Below are 6,468 nucleotides of genomic sequence, written 5' to 3'. Positions count from 1 at the left end.
ACTCATCAGCAGTAAGAATCAGAAAGCCAGATTGGAATTCACACAAAAGTTCTGGAACCGATATGAACCTCTACCAAAATGATGGAAAGGCCAAAGTGTGGCGAAAGAAAGGATCTGCTCATGAGATTTACTGATGGTGAACTCGTGATGGTAGCAGCAGAATGAATTCTGAAGCTTACAGGAACATTTTGTTGCCAATTTACAGAGAAACGCATCCAAATGAATCAGGAGGAACGTCATCATGCAGCAAGACAACGATCCAAAACACACTTCTACCTCAACACAGGACTTCATCAGGGGGAAAGTGGAAGGGTTTAGACTGGACAAGTCAATCACCAGACCTTCACCCAACTGATCATCTCACCTCCTGAAGAGGAGACTGAAGAGAGAAACCCCCCGAAACACACAACAACCGAAAGAAGCTGCAGTAAAAACCTGGAGAAGCTACACAGAAGAAGAAAGCAGCAGTTTGGTGTCAGCGAGTCGCAGGATTGATGCAGCTCCTGCGAGTACAAGGGAAATGCATCAACTATTAAGTGTTTATTTACTTTCATTTATTTCAAGACTGATCTGTTCCTATACTTTTGCTCACCTAAAGATTGGGTTGTAATAATTTATTGGGGTGATCAATATCACAATATCAATATTATATTATCATATTGCCCAGCTCTAATTCCAATAAAAATTACAATAAATTTCTAAACTGACCAACATAGTGCTTATTGGGTCTGTGTTTTCTCACACTCCGATAGTAGCATTGTTAGATGATTATCCATCTCTAGTATTCTAGTATTTAGGTATTAGATATTAGACACGCATCATTCTCTCACACTGCTGTATAACGGATTGCTGCATCGTTGTGTTACTGAGTGACTGATGTACATGGTGCATGAAGTGTTAATCATAATAATCAGCATTATGATAATAATCTATTATTCTTAATCATTAGCTCTGAAGTAAAAATGCAAACACGCAGCCTCCACAGTCTGTAGCTCTGTACACATTAATACGAGAGAGAGAGAGAGAGAGAGAGAGAGAGAGAGAGAGAAAGAGAGAGAGAGAGAAAAAGAAAGGGAGAGAGAGAGAGAGAGAAGGAGAGAGAGAGAGAGAAAGAGAGAGAGAAGGAGAGAGAGAGAGAGAAGGAGAGAGAGAGAGAAGGAGAGAGAGAGAAAGAGAAAGAGAGAGAGAGAGAAAGAGAAAGAGAGAAAGAGAGAGAGAAGGAGAGAGAGAGAGCGCCTTGGCAATGTCTCAGCTACAACTGTGTAAAGATACACTGAGCTACATGTACAAAAGAGGCGCGTTTACATAATCTCTTCACGGTCCTGGATGCTGGAATACAAATGAAATGCCTGGGTTCAGCAGCACGATGTCCTTCCTGTTGGGGAATTTGAGTCACTGGCATTTCCCTTCAGTGGAAGATGCAGAGAAGTGCTGTGTTCTAGTAAAAATAATCATCAACAGAAAACCGAATGAGCTCATAAGATCCGTGACTGTCACAAGAGCGGCTCTGAAGGCTATTTAAAACTCCATTCAGTGAAGACACACGACACACCAGCACACAGGACATGTCTCTGAGAGAAGGCTGTTCTTTTACAAGAACGCTATTTTGATAAAAGCGCTTCTGTTCTGGGGATTTCAGTTGAGCGTTATAGTGAATGAACGCTAACAGAGACATGTTAGCATGTGTTTTAGCATAGCGCTAACTGACCGGCTTCTGGTCATTACGCTACTAGCGACATATCAGAAATGCTAATTATTTACAGAAGTCTTTAAATAATTTAAATTCTGGCTATTAAAACTGAGCATTTATTCAGCACTGAGAAAGCAAAACGAGTTTGGTTTTTCTACATATCATTATTTTATTAAGTAATTAAGTAATTAAAATATGCTCTGTGGAATTGGGTTCGAACATCTGCTTTAACTCTGCACTTTCTCGATAAACAGTGAATAATAAACACTTTAACAGGGATTATAAACATTACAGGGGAGGAAACTGAAAACGAGAAGCAAAAATTACGAGATTTTTCTCAATTGTTTCATCAAATCTAATTGAAAACACAAACTAAATCACTCTAAATTGTTCCTGAACGAAAAAAATATACTTTAAAAAGTGTTTAAACGATTAATAACTGACGGAAAACACGAACAGTATTTTTTCCTACAATTCTGAAATCCCACTGCAGTTTATTTTTATTTATTCTCCCAGCTTCCATTCAGCAGAGCAGGTTATGTAAAGGACGTTATTATGTTCTTTCAGTTCGTTCTAACCGGTTTCCTACTAAAGAGGCGGAACACAGGAGCAGGAACATAAAAATAACCTTCCTGTTCAGAACAAACCAAAATGAAAAAGAAATATTTTCTAATCGCTGCTCATTAACACCAAAAGGGAAAAATCCCTGAGATGACAAAACCAATCTTCTGAGCAGCACAAGGTAAGAAGCAAGAACCCTGCAGAAGATGGACACAGGAAGACGTGCAGATGTTCTGCTAGTGTTTGAAGACAGATGTGTCTCTAAAAGCGATGTTTTTGAAGGAAAACTTTCTCGATGTGAACGTTATGGATAACGTCACTGTTGTCTGCTGATGTCACGTGACGATGCTGTGATTTCAGAATGATGAGAACTTCTGACTTCAGCTGGCATGCAGAACTTCCAGCACTTTCCTCTTCTTCTTCTTCTTCTTCTTCTTGATTAACCATGACTCTGATTAATGGGATCTCTGGGGGCATTTCTAAGCCGTGTTCAGATATAGGACTGATCGAATTCTCATTGAGTTTCCGTGAATTATTGATGATGGCTGTGCTATACCGTTTGTAGCGTCCGTGCCGTCGTGACTTTATCAACCGGAGAACCCGGTTTATTATTTATGAATATGCACGTACATTAATCCTTCAAGAAAGTTTTCCAAGAAAGGATTCCCAGGGAAATTCGAACACTTTCAGAGACGTTTAGCAGATCACAATCGTCTCTCACGCTCGCGCTCGCATCCATGAAGTCAACAGAAGTTCAGAGTCAAAACAGTAGATACGAACCATAATATTCTACTGAAATAGATCAGTAGCTATTAAGAGGCTAACTGTGGCTGTAAGTACCTGTAGTTACGCTGGGCATCGCGTGTTTAACGTCACCGTAGTTATCTGAGTAGAAGATGAATACGTTTTTATTCCTTCACCTGCTCTGGAAGCGTCAGAGTTCCGCAGGGAATTCCCGGCACTTCATTTTTCACTTAATTTACATAAAATCTGTATTTCCTTCTGAGTTCTGATTCTTTTTACTGAAAATCTCAAAACCGTATTATTATTATTGGATTAAATGTTTTAAAGGCAAATCTTACCTCGAGAAAGAACAAAGCAAATAAAAGTCACTAGCAAAAAAAAAACAAAAACATTTTTACATTTAAGAAATGTCATGTGATGTGAATATAATTCAAATATTCAAAATGGAATGTATATTCAAACACCTGCGTGTTTACTCCACACTGATGTAGAACTGACTCCAGCACTGCAACACCGTGAGCGTTAGTGCGGGTGTTGATTAAAGCTGGGGAATGTGATGATGTTGATGTTGATGATGATGATGTACTGGTGTTGATTACCATTACGTCACTCATTTTAAGATGCACTCCAGGGGAACTGGGGTACTACTCTCAGACACGTTTACACACCAGCGATATTATAGCACTCATGACGTCATAGCTCCACAATTCAAATACGCTCAATTCGGTATTAAGGGCAGCGGCAACATCAAAGAGCCATGCTTTATATTTCTACAGTAGATGACCGACAGCAGTGTGATGCACTGACCGAAAAATACGGATTCTACCGATATTTATTGATGAAAACCTCCAGCACTCACCTGCAGCTGTGACGCTCTCCTCCCTCTCTGTTCACTCCAGCAGCAGCTCCTCGGTTAAATACACCTCACGAGCCGTGGGCTTTACCGACCTGCGCCATGGTCACGGTGTGATTGTGGACACGGTGCTGAGGAGGAGGAGGAGGAGGAGGAGGAGATCAGGAGCGGCTCTACTGAGAATCGGATGGAAGGGGGCGCGCCTCCTCCGCGTGCACGCGCGCGCGTTTCCTTGGCAGCCGGCGCACCGCAGCAGAGACGCCACGGCGCATGCGCGGAACTCGTCGACCACCACCCCAGCGGGTAAAATGGGTGAAATAAATGTATTGGATTCGTTTTGGTTCGAAGCGACAGCCTTAGCGTTCAGTTTTAAGCTTGTCTTATTCCCTGATGGACTGTTTACTGGACAGATTATTCATGTTACGGCTTGTGGTGTGACAGGACTTCCTCTCGCGGATGATCCTCTTGTGGAACCTGGAAAGAACCAGAATGATTCATCTGGGCTGAAGGTTCACTGTAGACACATTCAGATGGAAAAGCAGCTCCATTCAAACATGTTGTGGGAGACACGATCATGCCAAAGTTTTGCACAGCACACATTCCTGAATAAATTAAGCTCTTTTCTCAGAACCATTCCTGAATGGCCAGGATTTGGCCAAAAAACCCTGAGTGGAAACCACAACACTGACAGGAGTGAAAAGTAATGAGCTACATGTTGCTCTCAATACAGAGTACAGAAATCACTGTAAAGATACTTTTTGAGTAATTAAATCATAGTACTGTTAGTATTTTAAAAAAAAATCAATAACAACATTAACCCCATTCAGTATAACGTGTAAAGGGCGTCTTTGCTAGAGAGCTAGCTAACGAACCTAGCAACCAGCTTTCTGAGTGAGCGAGCCAGATGTGTTGATGATGGAGGTGGTGTTCACAGATGTGTTGATGATGGAGGTGGTGTTCACAGATGTGTTGATGATGGAGGTGGTGTTCACAGATGTGTTGATGATGGAGGTGGTGTTCACAGATGTGTTGATAATGGAGGTGGTGTTCACAGATGTGTTGATAATGGAGGTGGTGTTCAAGTATACTTTACCTGTACACAGCGTTGTTGACTCGTCTCCCCTCAGATTCAGTGCTGCGAGGTCCTGCGTGAAATTCTCAAAATGACCACTAGATGGCGCCATTTATCTGTGTATCCGATATTACAAAACTGATATCCAATTACGGAAAATCTCTCATTTTCAGTACTGAGCAGGAAAATGCCGCAATGAATGATAAGTTTACTGTTAACACTCTTCCCTCTTTGTTCCTGTGTTAACTCTTCCACTACTGCACGAAACCAGTTTCGACCAGGTGCAGACAGATGAAGCCCCTCCTTTGTCTCCCCGAATATCATTTGCGTGCATTTACATACCTTCCCAAATAACATTTGCTCGTATTCCTATGATTTCCTGAAAACCATATATGGAGTTGTTCCTCTCTCCTTATGCAAATGTGCCCCTTGCCTAGCCGATCAATAGTTAACCCTCTTGTCTCTGTTGTGTGTCGAACACGATATATACTCTGCCTTTCTTTGAATAAATCAGAGATCTTGTCATTTGAATTGTGTGTGTCTGTGTGTCACTTAGTAAACTCTCCCAAAACTCTTTTTGTGTACTTTCGTTTTCTCTTTTCTTAAAAATTTTAACCCAGAGATTCTCAAATCCTATCAGTGAGCATGGCTAATCTCGAGTGCCCTTCCTGTGACTTTCATCATACAGATGAAAGTTCAGACCCTGGCAACACATCAAGTCAGGATGAAATATCCGTACGCAGTTCCTCTTGAGAGGAAAAGTCATTGTATCAAGGAACTCTGGCACCAGTATGTCTGGGTAATTTATCCAATATAATAATGGGTTTGAACAAAGCACTTAGAGCTATATTGCATTTATGCAGCTTTTTTCAATCACTACCATACAACTGGGGCAGCGTGGTGGTGGTGCAGTGGATGGAGTTACCACCTCACAGCTCCAGACACCGGGGTTCCATCCTGAGCTCTGGTTACTGTTCACTTTCATTTGTTCTCCCCATGTCTGTGTGGACTTTCCAGCTACTCCACTTCCCCCCGTCTCCCAAAAAAACATGCCAGGAGCGGAATTGGTTTTGCTGAAAGATGTGAATGAGGATTAGAATGTGTTTGATGCCATGTAATGGACTGGCGTCCCGTCCAGGGTGTATTTCAACCCGACCATATACAACTGATATACAACTGAAACAATCTGCAAAACCTCTGCTTCTGTTTAAAAAATGAACCATTTTATAGCAGTTAGCATTAGTAAATAAACAACTAGTAAACAGAAATAGCTAAACTCCTTGTGGAATTAAATGCAAAGCACAATTAACCTTATGTTATAATTCAGAAAGCACTGCCTTACAATATACAACATTCCAGTTACTAATACAAACACTGCTATGGTGTAAGTACTAACCAGATTAAAGGTGCAGTGTGAATGATTATTGAGTCACAGGAGAAAAAATACAGCCGCTCCAATGAGTCATCCTGATAATTTTGGAATAGTAAGTCACATTCGGCTGTGTCAGAGTGTTGGGTGGACATGTTGAAAATTGTGGTGCATAAAAA

General features: G+C 41.2%; 1 protein-coding gene across 1 annotated transcript in view; it reads right to left on the bottom strand.

Annotated features, from left to right (window-relative positions):
- si:ch73-362m14.4 (actin-binding protein WASF3) overlaps positions 1-4,129 on the bottom strand; it is a 14,836-nt gene extending 10,707 nt beyond the window's left edge. Inside the window, exon 1 of the mRNA XM_053649352.1 lies at positions 3,855-4,129. The gene's annotated coding sequence lies outside the window, so the exon portion shown is untranslated. The remainder of the gene's footprint in view (positions 1-3,854) is intronic.
- Between the last annotated feature and the right edge of the window lie 2,339 nt (positions 4,130-6,468).

Source organism: Ictalurus furcatus, chromosome 18, assembly GCF_023375685.1.
Source record: "Ictalurus furcatus strain D&B chromosome 18, Billie_1.0, whole genome shotgun sequence".
Classification (NCBI taxonomy): domain Eukaryota; kingdom Metazoa; phylum Chordata; class Actinopteri; order Siluriformes; family Ictaluridae; genus Ictalurus; species Ictalurus furcatus.
The sequence above is the reverse complement of the archived record's forward strand: the minus strand, read 5'-3'. Positions and strand labels throughout refer to the sequence as shown.